The sequence below is a fragment of the Martes martes genome (genome assembly GCF_963455335.1).
Source record: "Martes martes genome assembly, chromosome: 16".
NCBI classification, from domain to species: Eukaryota; Metazoa; Chordata; class Mammalia; order Carnivora; family Mustelidae; genus Martes; species Martes martes.
The window spans coordinates 51588111-51602628 of record NC_137904.1 but is presented as its reverse complement, the minus strand read 5'-3'; positions in this window follow the sequence as shown (position 1 = coordinate 51602628).

Below are 14518 nucleotides of genomic sequence, written 5' to 3'. Positions count from 1 at the left end.
CACTGACAACATAGGAGTGAGAACATTCATCTTTTTGAACAAGTATTTACAGTTTTAAAAGTTTATTATTCTCAACTTGTTAAGCAATTGCCAGCATCCAATTCCCATGTAAGTTCTTTGCTCCTTTAAGGTATTAATACTCTTCTTTTTGGGTGTTCGTGGGATGAAGGGCAAACTTAGAGAAGTTCTCTGATTTATTTAGATGTTCAGTGCCTTCGCTAGTCTACTGCCTCAGAAACGTTGGCTGGCTCCCGCAGAAACCAAAACATAAGGAACTACATTTAATTGAACAAACCAACATCATTTCTCCATCATTTTGTTTTCACGCTTTCAGTGATAGCAAACACTGAATGCATCCTTACTTGAGGACTTCCTGAAAACTGCCGTGTACATACCAACAAGATTTTTCAGGGTTTTTTTGTTTTTAACCAAGACAGAATGAAAGTAAAAACCCAAGCTCCCTGTTATTTTCCAATCAATGTTTTCCTGATTCTAACAGAACCTTGGTGAGGACAGAGCAGAATCGTTCTTAAATCTTTCATGTAACTTCTTGGAAAGAATGTGATGACGAATTGCATATGTGCTCCAAAAAAGGACCATAATAGTCTGTGCGTCATTCTCTCTTACTGAAGCCACGTGAGAGCCATTCCTGGAGAACAGAGAATTCTCAAGGAGAGTGGTCATTCCTCGCACATTATAAGGACACGGTATAAAATTACCCTCCAGTTAGTTTCCCATCTGATGGCAGTCTTTACTTTTTGGTTGTTGGTGTTGTGTGTTTGTGTCAACGTTTTATTTTGAAATAATTATGGATCCACAGGAAGTTACAAAGAAATGTATACGGATGTCCTGGTATACCCTTAATCTGGCCCCACTGATAACAGCTCATATAGTATCCTTCAATATGACAACCAAGAAATTGATACGAACCATAAAGCTGATTCAAATTTCACCAATTCTGCATGCACGTGTGTGTGTGTGTGTGTGTGTGTGTGTGTGCACATGGTTAGTGTTTTTAAGATTCTTTTAAATTTTTATTTATTTGAGAGAGTGAGAGAGCACACACATGAGCTAGGAGGCAGGGCAGAGGGAGAAGCAGATTCTCTGCTGATCAGGGAGCCCTACAACCAAGAGGCGAGGCTCGATCCCAGGACCCCGAGATCATGACCTGAGCCAAAGGCAGGTGCTTAACCAACTGAGCCACCCAGGCATACCTGTGTGAGTGTAGTTCTATGTAATTTTGTCACCTGGACAGCTTCATGCAATCACCACCGTATTCAAGCTATAGAACTGCTCCATCACCAGAGGACCCTCTCATACTGCCCCCTTCATAGACACAGCCTCTGGCTCTGCCTCCGAAAAAACTTTTATTTTTAAAGAACAAAGTATTGGGGAACTTGGGTGACTCAGTCTGTGAAGCGTCTGCCTTTGGCTCAGGTCATGGTCCCGGGGTCCTGGGATCAAGCCTCGCATCGGGCTCTCTGCTTAGTAGGGAGTTGGCTTCTCCCTCTCCCTCTGCCTACCCCCTCCTCATGTTCTCTCTTTCACTCTTGTGCTCTTTCTCTCTCAAAAAAATAAATAAAATCTTTAAAAAAATAAAAATAAAAACAAAGTATTTCACTAAGGCAAAGGGCTATATCATTTTATTTTCCGCTATAACATACTCATCACTGCTCTTAAACATGTTTTGGCTATTTTTAAATTGTGGCAAAATACACATAACATAAAATTCACCATTTTAACCATTTTTTTAAGTTTAGTTCTTTATTCTAGCTCAATTTACATCATTTTTTAAAGATTTTTAAAAATTTATTTATTTGACAGACAGAGATCACAAATAGGCAGAGAGGCAGATGGGGTTGGGGGGGTAGGCAGGCTCCCCGCTGAGCAGAGAGCCTGGTGTGGGGCTCGATCCCAGGACCTTGGGATCATGACCTGAGCCGAAGGCAGAGGCTTTAACCCAATGAGCCACCCAGGCGCCCCCCCCTTTTTTTTTTCATTTTAACCATTTTTAAGTATACAGTTCAGTGGTAGTAAGTATATTCAAAGTGTACTTATGAATGCAACAATCACCACTGTCCGTTTCCAGAACTTTTTTCATCATCCCAAACAGAAACTCAACCCATCTAGCGGTAATCCCTATCCTTTGCTCCTGCCAGGTCCTGGTAGCCTTTAGTCTCCTTTCCAGCCTCTATGACTGCCTATTCTGGTCACTTCATACAAATGGAATCATACAATATTTGTCCTTTTGTGTCTGGCTTATATCACTTAGCGTAATGTTTTTCCAGGTCCATTTATGTTAATATCAGACATTTTTAAAGGCTTATATTATGATAGAAAAATCTGATAAGCTGATAACCATAGACACAAATGTCTTCTGATGCTGTGGGATGTTGGGCAACTCATTTTATCTTTCCAAGTCTTATTCCTCCAAATTTAACAACACCAGTAACAACAGGTGACATATGTTCTATTTCAATGGCAAGTACGTGAAAATAAGATGGCCAGTTGGTGGTGGAAGCTGCTGCTGAAGAATCATTAGAAAAACAAAAGACGGGGTGGGGGAGGGGCGCCTGGGTGGCTCAGTGGGTTAAGCCTCTGCCTTCAGCTCAGGTCATGATCTCAGGGTCCTGGGATCGAGCCCCGCATCAGGCTCTCTGCTTGGCGGGGAGCCTGCTTCTCCTCCTCTCTCTCTCTCTGCCTACTTGTGATCTCTCTCTCTCTCTGTCAAATAAATAAATAAATAAAATCTTTTAAAATAAGAGGGTAGAGGCAAATTGAAACAGAATCTCCATGATGACCAGCGGGTAGCTCATGAGAAAAGCCGAGAGCATGGCCAGGCCCTCCAACTCCATGATGACACAAAGCTCCTTTCATTTTGAGTGAGTCTCTTCCTTTCAGACCCAATAGGTAACTAAAAGCAGTTCAAAGTACATTAAAATGTCCTTTCTAGAAACAAGTTTGCCGGAGGAAACAAAGAGAAGAAATGCAACTTTTCAATCCCTTCCTAGGACTCCAACAAATATTAATAATATCCCAAGTAGAAATAATGATGTTTCAAGAATAATGTGAAATATGTTTCTGCTGGAAAAGAACCGTAGAGACAAAGCCAGACCTGCAAAACCTACTCTATTTTTATTCATGCAGGTTATAAAATAATGATGTTTTACTCCTATAAAGATGATTAAATGAGGATGCTTGGGTCATTTAAAGAAAAAAAAAAAACTGGCTAATTCATATTATCCGGGGGTCAAGAGTATGTATATCCAGATTCTTTCGATCAACATGACCTTGTTGTTGTCAGAATATAAAAATGTCAAAAACTTGTCTTTTTTCCTGATACACTGTCTCATTGACATCTAAATGAGAAAGCTTCTTTGCATAAAAAGGCTCCCTCCCCAACCTGATGAATGGCTTTTGAGACAGATCTGATTAATACACAGACGTTTGACTAGGAAAACCAACATTTTGTTAATTGGATTTGCTAAGCAATACCACTGCCTCAGCTGAAACTCTTCAGCGATTCCTTTTAAGTAAAATTAAAACAAGTGTACTCAAAGAAGCGTACATATCTTACGCATGAACCTCTTCAGATCTGGATCCAAATATGAATCAATTATTTTAAGTGTTTTTGGTGAGTTCCTCTTTCCCTCACCCCACCAAATCTTTCTTGATGCTTCAGATGAAAACCAAACAAAGATGGATTAAAAAGACTATCTCGGGGGTGCCTGGGTGGCTCTGTGGATTAAAGCCTCTGCCTTCGGCTGAGGTCATGATCCCAGGGTCCTGGGATCAAGCCAGCATCGGGCTCTCTGCTCGGCAGGGAGCTTGCTTCCCCTTCTCTCTCTCTCTCTGCCTGTCTCTCTGCTTACTCGTGACCTGTCTGTCAAATAAATAAATAACATCTTTTTAAGAAAAAAGACTATTTCAAGGCCCCTGGGTGGCTCAGTTGGTTGAGCATCTGCCTTCAGCTCAGGTCATGATTCCCGAGTGCTGGGATGGAGCCTTGCTTCTCCCTCTCCTCCCCACTCCTGCTATCTCTGTCTCTCTCTCAAATAAGTAAATAAAATCTTAAAAAAAAAAAACAAAAAACTAGACTATCTCAAAGTCTCCCGAGGAGACAATCTGAGAGTCTTTCTTTCCAGAGGGAGCAATAGAACCTAAAACTTCGCGTGATATTCTCTTCTCTTCCATTCTGAAGCATTTGTTAATTTTACTTTTCTCTACAAGGGAGTGGCAGCTCAAACATCCGAGTGATCAATGACCTGTACACACAAAGGCTCCTCAACCCCAGACCCAGCCACCATAATGCCTGCCACTGGGTCCCCAACACCTCCCCTGAAGTTCACCTCCCTTACCCGCCCCCATGAAGATGGTGAATGCCACCTCCCCCCTTATCTTGGTTCCAGCAGATAAAGATGTCTTCCTGACATCATATGCTGGAACTCTAAAATGTTTCCTTTTGAACCTTGGCTGCTGGCTGCTGGCATTTCCAACGCTAACATCAAGAGAGATTCGTGGTCCTTCAGCTGCACTAAGTAGGTTCCCTGGACCAAGAGAGAACCTTGTTTTCCTACACCGCATGAAGAAATACGGTCTGAGTTCAAAACAACCAACTCCCCAATTAGCCTTTTCCAGATTTGGGGGATTCCTTCTGTGTGCATATTTTTTTAAATTACGCTTATAGATATGAATTTGATGTACTTCAGGGAAGAAGTCACTTTTTTGAGATAATGAATTTAATTCTATTGGAATTAAATCTAGTTTAATTCCATAAAAATAATTTCTTGATAAAACAGTTTAAAGTACAACGTTCTAAACATAAGTTGCCATTCTCCTTATGTCCAAATAAAATTCCAAACTAAAATTTAGATTTAAAAAGCTAGGTATAGGGGCACCTGGGTGGCTCAGTGGGTTAAGCCTCTGCCTTCAGCTCAGGTCATGGTCTCAGGGTCCTGGGATCGAGCCTGCATCAGGCTCTCTGCTCAGCGGGGAGCCTGCTTCCCCTTCTCTTTCTGTCTGCCTCTCTGTCTACTTGTTTTATTTATTTTTTTTTTTTTTTAAAGAATTTTATTTATTTATTTGACAGACAGAGATCACAAGCAGGCAGAGAGGCAGGCAGAGAGAGAGGAGGAAGCAGGCTCCCTGCTGAGCAGAGAGCCCGATGCGGGGCTCGATCCCAGGACTCTGGGATCATGACCTGAGCCGAAGGCAGAGGCTTTAACCCACTGAGCCACCCAGGCGCCCCCTCTCTGTCTACTTGTGATCTCTCTGTCAAATAAATAAATAAATAAATAAATCTTTTTTAAAAATAATGAAGAAAATAAAAAGCTAGGTATAGCTAACATTTGCTATGAAGACAACCAATAAATAAATAAACGATTTAGCAAAGAAATGGAGATGTTCATATCAATGGCACCAACTGTCTTCCTTCTTTCCTATTCTGTAACTAAGACAAAACTTAAACAATTCATAGATCTATATTTATACCCCCAAAATTAGTCTAACTAGACATTTAGGTTAAGAATAGAATGAATTGGGACACCTGGGTGGCTCAGTCAGTTGGCATCTGCCTTCTACTCAAGTCATGATCCCAGACTCCTGGGATGAAATAAATAAATAAAATCTTAAAAAAAAAAAAAAAAGGATAGAACCAATTTATTTGGAGAACTGATTGAGAAGGAGGGACTGAGTTTACTGCTTGTCTTTAGTCTACACACACCTTTATACTTACTCATGCTAAGCTTACAAAGAAAGAAGTCGGGGACTTCAGAGGGGAGGGGAAAATCCCCACAGAGTTGAACAGGGTCTAAGCCCAGGCCCACTTGACCTTTCCCTTGAGGCCGCAATTAAACAAAAAAGCTCACCTGTACCCACAACCATGCTGCCCCATTTGCCATACCTAATCGAGTTTCAGGGTAGAATATGTTTTGGGTTTGGGTTGTTTTTTTTTAAAAGATTTTATTTTGTTTTTAGAGAGTGAGAGAACACACAAGTGGGGAGGGGCAGAGGGAGCAGGAGAGGGAGAGAGAGAGAGAGAGAGAATCCCAAGCAGGCTCCACACTCAGGGAGGGGCCTGACCTGGGGCTCAATCCTACAACCTGAGATCATGACTTGAGCTGAAATCGAGTCCAACGCTTAACCCACTGAGCCACCCAGGCACCCCTAGAGGTAGAATATGTTTAAACAGCCTCGAACCTCATTCCTCAGTCCCAAAATATTGGGACAAAATAGTGTCACCTTCTTCCCAGGCTGATGTGGGTATTTTATTGTGACCCTGGATCACTTTCCTGCCCTCCCTGCGAGCTAGTTCATAGGACCAATCTCCGCTTGAATCTTCATTCCTCACACTGGTCCTGATATAATTTATTCTATAATCTAGTACTATCTTTCATCTTTTTCCCTCCCTCCCTCCCTTCTTTCCTTCCTTCTTCCTTTACCTCCTTTCTTTTCTCTCTTTACAGTGCCTACCATGTACCAGACGCTACAAGAGGCACAGAGGACCCAAGAGTGAGCAAAAATAAATCAGGTCTCTCACCTTATAGTTTATTGGAAGAGATACATGATACTTACATAGTCATGCAAATAAATGCGTAATTAAAGTCTGACACAGGGTCAATGAAGGAAAATTACGTCATGCTAGGAGAGTATAGAACACAAGGGAAAAAAGGCTGCTTGTTGGACACTGAGATCTGAAACATGGATCACAGTCAGTTAATTCAGGAGGAGCTAAAAGCATTCCCAGCAAAGGAAACGGCATGTGCAAAGGCCTGGCATGGGAGAGGCCACAGCCTGTTCCAAGTTCTGAAGAAAAAGACTACGGCTTAAGTCAGAGAACAAGGGATATCTGGTGAGAGATGAGCCAGAAGAGAGTGGTAGGGGCCAAATCTTGCAAAGCCCTTGTGGGTAGGATTGCCAAATTTAGCAAATAAAAGTACAAGATGCCAGGTTGAATTTAATTTAAGGTAAGTGATGATATTCATACTAAAAATGGTTATCTGAAGTTCTAATTTAACTGGGCATCCTGTATTTTCTTTGGCAACCCTCTTGGTGGGTCAGGTAAGGATTTGATTTTGTTCATCCTGAGAACAAGGTATTAAAGGGGTTTAAACTGGGAGTGACATAATCTGATTAAATTTTGAACAGATCACACAGGCTACCGATTAAAAGGGAGAAAGTAGAGAAGCAGGGAGACAAGGAAGAAATTACAAAGGTCCAGGGAAGAGCAGCAGATTGGACTTGAGAGGCAGTAGTGGAGGAGAGAGGTGGACAAGCTAAGCAAGGTTTAGAAGATCAAATCAACAGCACTTGGTATCCACTCTGGTCCCATCGCTTTAGGTACCGTTTGCTTGTCCATGGTGCTCACGTCTGGGATTTCAACCTGAACTTCTGCCAGGAACTCCAGGTTGTGGGCTTTTTAGGCACAGCCAAAATAAACCCTTTCCAAACCACTGCCTACAAATGTCCCCTCCCCTGTGCCGACCTCCCGTGTCAGTAAAGAACACCCCAATCCACCTGGTCACTCATGGCAGAAGTTCAGGACTGGCCCTTGATTCCTTTCCTCCTCTCACGGCCACACGCCATCCAGCTACCATCCCTCCGACTTGGCCCCCATATTCTATCCTGAATCAGTCTACCTTTTTCTATTTCCATTATTACCACCGACCACAAGCCACCATCTATTGCATCCAGATGAACGCTGGCGCTCCAAGATTGGTCTTTCTTTTTCTACTCTTTTTCACCTTTAACTCATTCTTCCCCTTGGGAGCTAGGGTGATCTTTTCAGAACAAAAATCAGACCTTAGCTTAAAACCCCTCAGTCTCTTCTTACTGGTTTTAGAAGATGCCAACTCCTCACCCTGGCTGACAGAGGGTCCTACAAGATCAAGGTAGCTGCCTTTCTCAGCTTCTTCACTGTACATTGTCCCCCTCATCTGACCCTTTTGTGGTTCTCCAAATCCCAGTGGGAAGGTCCCATCTTCAGAGAGACTTTTCTTGAGCAGACCGTCTCCCCCACTTCCCATGGGGTTCAGAGCTCTCCGGGAACAGGAGCCTCAACTGTCTCATTCTCTGCCAAATTCACAGCTCTGAGGCACTCATTGACGTTTGTGAGAAAAACGAGTGCATAGGAATAGTTTGGATCTGGGAGACAAGGGAGAGGAAGTATCAGTGATTTCTGGCCACATCTAATCCTCAGCCTGGCAACTGGAAACCACTTCTGGTGCTAGTTGTTCCTTTGTCCACCTGCAAGTCCTTACTTTTCCATAGCTCTGGTCACTGCTCTGACTTCTGCTTGGACCCTTAGTGACAACAAGTTGCCCAAACTCTTCCTGAAGATTGTTGGGTTCTGTGGGCACAGTGCTCTGCCCACCTGCCTGGCGGGCTGAGTCCACGGACTATGCGACCCTTGATCTCAGGGTTGTGAGTTCAAGCCCCATGTTCGGTATAGAGATTACTTAAAAATAAAATTAAAAATTAAAACAAAACCCTCCTCAGTCCAAGATTTTTCTCTCACTTCCCCATCCCGTTAAATTAAGTCACAAGTGTTTGCTTGACCTCAAATTCCAAATACAGGGGCACTTGGGTGGCTCAGTCATTAAGCCTCTGCCTTCGGCTCAGGTCATGATCCCAGAGTCCTGGGATCAAGGCCCTCATTGGGCTATCTGCTCAGCGGGGAGTCTGCTTCTCCCTCAGCCGCTCCCTCTGCTTGTGTTCCCTCTCTCGCTGTGCCTCTCTGTCAAATGAATAAATAAAATCCTAAATAAAAATTCCAAACACACTTATTGAGTTTGGACATTCACTGGCAGAGCACTAGTGTTAGATTCAAATGTGTGCCCTAAATTACAACAAAAGAGCTTAGGTCCTTTATCTCTGATATTTACTGTGGGAAACATCTTCAGTGTCTATCTGAGTTTCAGTAATATTTTTCAATTCATTGTGGTCTTCTCAATATTTTCCTCAAAGGTATTTGAGATTCTAACACCAGAAAACATATCTCAGAGCATCTTAAACCCTATTTAAGAACTACCACAACTTCCATATAATATGGAGATTTGGTGAAAGTATATATATATATATATATATATACACACACACACACACACACACACACATATATATATATATACCATCTATCCTCTTTACAGAATGGTTCTTCTAGAAATGTTCCTTTGGCAAAGCTCTTACTATATCCCACTCATGCAATGTGCATACCACCAACTGTCAACCTTCCATGAAAAATCCATAATGGGTAACATTCTCCCTTTTGAATATGGGCAGGCATTCCTTCCTACCCGTTATATAATTAGACTTGTTCATTGTATATTTATCACCTAATTCTATTCTAGGAATTGAATGTGAGAGGCGATATCTTCCCCCAGTCTTCACAGCTAGGCAGCCAAGCAGCATAAACATGACAAACAATTCAGACGGAACATCCCCGGCTCACAGTAAAATGTACAGGGTCACAGCTGCCTTTGAAGACTGGCCCTCATGTGTTTCTAACTGTCGATGCATATCCAGGCTCTGTTGTTTTCTTTTTTTTTAATATTTTATTTATTTATTTGAGAAAGAGAGAGAATGAGAGAGAGGGAGCACGAGAGGAGGAACGTCAGAGGGAGAAGCAGACCCCCTGCTGAGCGGGGAGCCTGATGTGGGACTGGATCCCAGGACTCCAGGATCATGACCTGGGCTGAAGGCAGTCACTCAGCCGAGGCACCCAGGCACCCCAGGCTCTGTTCTTGTTCATCAACCTTGACTGATGCATCTTGGAAGTGGAACACTTTGGCCCGCTCTTATCTCAAGAAAGGTTGCTGAAGACTCCTAGTTCCCTTGTTACAGCCGGTGTCCTTCCAGAAAGGATTGCGATCTCCTTTAATAGTTTACCAAACTTGGACTCAAATTTACAAAGGAACATGCAAGTGTGGTTTCAGCTTCTTCAACCGGTAAGTCTTACTTTCTTTATCCTAATGGATCAGACCCATATCCCACTTATTACAGTGGCTTGCCATGTAAGTCTTATCTATTCAACAAACATATATTAAACTTTTTTTCTTTTTTTTTAAAAGATTTTATTTATTTATTTGACAGACAGAGATCACAAGCAGGCAGAGAGGCAGGCAGAGAGAGAGAGGAAGGGAAGCAGGCTCCCCGCTGAGCAGAGAGCCCGATGAGGAGCTCGATCCCAGGACCCTGGGATCATGACCTGAGCCGAAAGCAGAGGCTTTAACCCACTGAACCACCCAGGCGCCCCAACTTTTTTCTTTTTTTAACAAAATGGGGCTTAAACTCACAACCCTGAAATCAAGACCCGAGCTGAGATCAAAGTTGGATACATGACTGACTGAGCCACTCAGGCACTCCTAAACAATTTTTTAAATTTTTATTGATTTATTTATTTTTAAGATTTTATTTATTTATCTGTCAGAGAGAGTGAAGGGGAGAGAGAGAGCACAAGCAGGGGGAGTGGCAGGCAGAGGGAGATAGAGAAGCAGACTCCCTGCTGAGCAGGGAGCTGAATGTGAGACTCCATCCTAGGACCCTAAGGTCATGACACAAGCTGAAGGCAGACCCTTAAACAACTGAGCCACTTGGGCGCCCTTATTTATCTAGTTTCTAGAGAGCAGGGGGAGAAGCACAGGGAGAGGGTCAGAGAAAATCTTAAGCAGGTTTTGTGCCCAGCATGCAGCCAAACAAGGGGCTCAATCTCACAACCCTGAGATCATGACCTGAGCCAAAATCAAGAATTAGATGCTTAACCAACTGAGCTACCTGGGCACTCCAAACTTTTTTTTTTTTTTTTTTAAGATTTTTTCCCCAAAGATCTACTTATTTATTTTAGAGAGGGGGAGAGAGGGAAGAAGCAGACTCCCTGCTGAGTGGGGAGCCTGATGCAGGGCTTGGATCTCAGGACCCTGAGATCATAACCCAAGCCAAAATCAATAGTTGGGTCCTTAGCCAACTGAGCCACCCAGACATCCCTGTAAAGTAAACTCTACGCCCAACATGGGGCTCAGATCCATGACTCCTGAGATCAAGAGTCACATGCTCTACTGACTGAGCCAGTCAGGCATCTCTGTATGGATCAAATATGCTGGCACCAGGAATCTAAAGTGATTGATTCACTCACTCAAATGGCACATTTTTACTGAGTGCCTACTAAGTGCTAGAAAATGGGGACCTGTACGTGAATATGACAGACAGGGACACCTACCCTCAAGAAGTTTACAATGTAGTTGGTGAGCCTAGTTGGCTGAAAAAAACAAATTTTTTTAAAGATTTTATTTATTTATTTGACAGAGAGTAAGAGTAAGTGCTAATGACCCTCCCTGCTTGTGGCACAGGACATTTGCACTTGCTGCTGAAAATACTCTTGTCCCAGCTAACTCCATAATTAGCGCCCTCTCCTCCTTCACATCATTTACTCAAAGGCATCCTTTCAGACAGCTTTCTATGGTCTCATCCTTACTAAAATTTCACATATACATACATATCATCTGTTTCCTCCCTTCCTTTTCATTTCCCCCTTCTAAGCTTTTTTTTTCCATTTATAATAATTTAAGTTATGAAACATGATATGTGTGTAATAAAACACATATTCCTGAACCCACCACCCAACCTAAGAAATAGAATGTTTCAATATCTACTCTATAGATGGCTGCATATTTCATAAAATCCCAAAACTATAAAAAAAATCTATTACCAGTTATGGAAGAGTAAAAAAGAATGAGAAATTTCTTTGTGCACTGATAAGGAATGATTTACAAGACATATTACTTAAGTGGAAAAAGAAAAGGGCAGAACACTGGAATCACCATGCCATCATTTATGTAAAAGTTGGAGGAGAAAACATGTATACATACATGACTTGTGTCAGTAGAAAATCTATCTGAAATGGTACATAAGAGTTGTTGACATTGATCATCTCCGGGAAGGAGACCAAGATAGCTGGAGATGGGGAGGGGAGACTTTTTACACTGTATACCCTTTTTATGTTTGGAATTCTGTGAACATGTAACCTATTGTCTTCATTTACAAGGGCTGCCACAACAAAGTACCACAGAGTGGGTGATTTAAACATCAGAAATTTATTTTCTTGCAATGGATCCTAGAAATCTGAGATCAAGGTGTCATCAGGGTTGGTTTCTTCTGGCCTCTCTCCTTGGCTTGTGGATGGCCAACTTCTCCCCATATCTTCACATGACCTCCTCTCTGTGGGTCTGTGTCCTAATCTCTTCTTCTCCCCCACTCCCCCTCCTTCTTCACCTACTTCTCCTCCTTTTAAATCTACCCTTGTTATAATAAAACCAGTCATATTGGATCAGGACCCACCTTAATGACCTAATTTTACCTTAATGACCTCTTTGAAAGCCCCATCTCCAAATACAGTCACATTCTAAGGGACTGGAGGCTGGGTTTTCAACATATTGATTTGGTTGGGGTTGAGGGATGGTTCAGCCCATAACACCTATCAAAAGAAAAAACAGAAAATTTAAAATCTATCTCTAGGGGCACCTGGGTGGCTCAGTTGGTTATGTGTCTGCCTTCAGCTCAGGTCATGATCCCAGGGACCTGGGATTGAGTCCCCCATGTCTGACTCCCTGCTCAGTGGGGAGTCTGCTTCTCCCTCTCCCATCGCCTCTCCCCCTCCTTGTGCTCCCTCTGTCTCTTGCTTTCTCTTAAATAAATAGATAAATAAATAACAAAACCACAGTGGGGCAGATATATGAGTAACTAGGCCATCCCGGTACTGGATAACACCTGTTACAATAATATGGGAGCACTGAATCATTTAATCCAATCCCAGAGAGTTGGGGAAGACTTCCTGGAGGAGGAGAAAATGTGTAGGCTGGGATCAAACCGCGGGCAACATGTACCAAACAACTTTCAGTAGAGAGGCTGATTAATCCTCCAGGGAGAAAAAGGAAGGTTTGACAGAGGCCAAGATGGGCTGAATCTCAGTGTTTCTCTTCTAACCAAGAAAGGGGCCACAAATTCAGAGTCAAATTCTTTGGCAACTCTGAAAAGTAACAGACGTGTTAGCCTTATTAAAAACATACAGTATTCAGGCGCCTAGGTGGCTCAGTCGTTAAGCGTCTGCCTTGGGCTTGGGTCCTGATCCCAGCGCCCTGGGGTGGAGCCCTACATCAGGCTCCCTGCTCAGCAGGATGCCTGTTCTCCCTCTTCCACTCCCCTTGCTTGTTGTGTTTTCTCTCTCGCTGTCTCTGTCAGAAAATTAAAATCTTTAAACAAACAAACAAAAAAAACAAAAAATGTACAGTATTGGGGCACCTGGGCCACTCAGCTGGTTAAGCAACTGCCTTCTCTTCAGGTCATGATCCTGGAGTCTCAAGATTGAGTCCCACATTGAGCTCCCTGCTCAGTGGGGAGTCTCCTTCTCCCTCTGACCCTGCCCCTCTCATGCTCGCTCTCATTCTCTTTCTCAAATAAACAAAATCTTATTTTTTAAATTTTATTTACTTATGACAGAGAGAGAGAGAGTGAGAGAGAAAACACAAGCAGGGAGAGCAGCAGGCAGAGGGGGAGAAGCAGGCTTCCCGCTGAGCAGGGAGCCGGACATGGGGCTCCATTCCACAATGCTGGGATCATGACCTGAGCCAAAGGCAGACGCTTAAGGACTGAGCCACCGAGGTGCCCCAAATAAACAAAAAAAATTTTTAAAAATATTTATTTATTTATTTATTTGACAGAGATCACAAGCAGGCAGAGATCACAAGCAGGCAGGAGGCAGGCAGAGAGAGGTGGGGAAGCAGGCTCCCTGCTGAGCAGTGAGCTGATGTGGGGCTCGATCCCAGGACCCTGAGATCACGACCCAAGCCAAAGGCAGAGGCCCAACCCACTGAGCCACCCAGGCGCCCCCCAAATAAACAAAATCTTTAAAAAAAAAAAAAAAGAACAAAAAAAAACCCATTCAGTATTTGGCACACCTGGGTGGCTCAGTGAGTTAAGTGTCTGACTCTTCATCCCAGGTCTCCATCTCAGGTTGTGAGTTCAAGCCCAGTGTTGGGCTTCATGCTGGGTGTGGCACCTAATTAAAAAAAAAATTTTTTTTAAATGTATATATGGCATTTGGTTTCTTTTCAATAACTAAATATTCTTTTCTCCAGTGTTGTAGCCATGAAGAAACTCCACACACAAGGGGATCCGATCTGCGTGGATGCTTAAATCTTGCCATGTGATGTAACACAGGGTACAGGTTTGTTTAGTAATTGCCTGTTTAGATGGTTTCTCCCTAAGAACATGAACTATTCATCTTTTTAAAAATTTTTACAAGTGAAATCAATCACGTGAAGTTAGAAATCTCTCCCAGCGTGGGGGAAGAAACCTCTCCCAGAAATGCTGTCCCCCTAAAAATTGCCTGAGGGGACCGACCCTTTGACTTCGCCTTCCACCCGACAAGTTCTGATAAGGGGGAGAGCGCTTGGCCGGCGGGATCGGGAACAAAAGGGGCCTGAGACAAGCTGGGAGGTCCGAAGGGCCACGGATTCTAGAGCTCAAT